Genomic DNA, 352 nt, shown 5'->3' on the forward strand with positions numbered 1-352 from the left:
GAGCAGGATGTGTCCTGTTGGCACTGTAAAAGCCCTACCAGCCCCGTCTGGGCTCGGACTTGCTGGGAGCCGGGGTGGGCGTCGTGTCCTGAGTTCTCTCCGGCTCTGCAGTTGGCGTTTGAGCCCAGCTTGGGTTTGCTGGGACACGCGGTCCCCAAACAGCCCGATCCCTCTGGTGACAGCAGAGGGATGAGGCCATCTGCTCCAGACGTCAGCATCTCCACACACACCCAATAAACCACCTTCCCTCTCCTGCATTCCCCTGGGAAATCAGTGTGGCCTCGGCTACGGAGTCACCCATTGCTTCACCGTCCACCTCTGCCTAGCAGTCCCCCTCCCCATGCCCCAGCCC

The sequence above is a fragment of the Eurypyga helias genome, unplaced genomic scaffold (genome assembly GCF_000690775.1).
Source record: "Eurypyga helias isolate BGI_N326 unplaced genomic scaffold, ASM69077v1 scaffold21172, whole genome shotgun sequence".
Taxonomy (NCBI): domain Eukaryota; kingdom Metazoa; phylum Chordata; class Aves; order Eurypygiformes; family Eurypygidae; genus Eurypyga; species Eurypyga helias.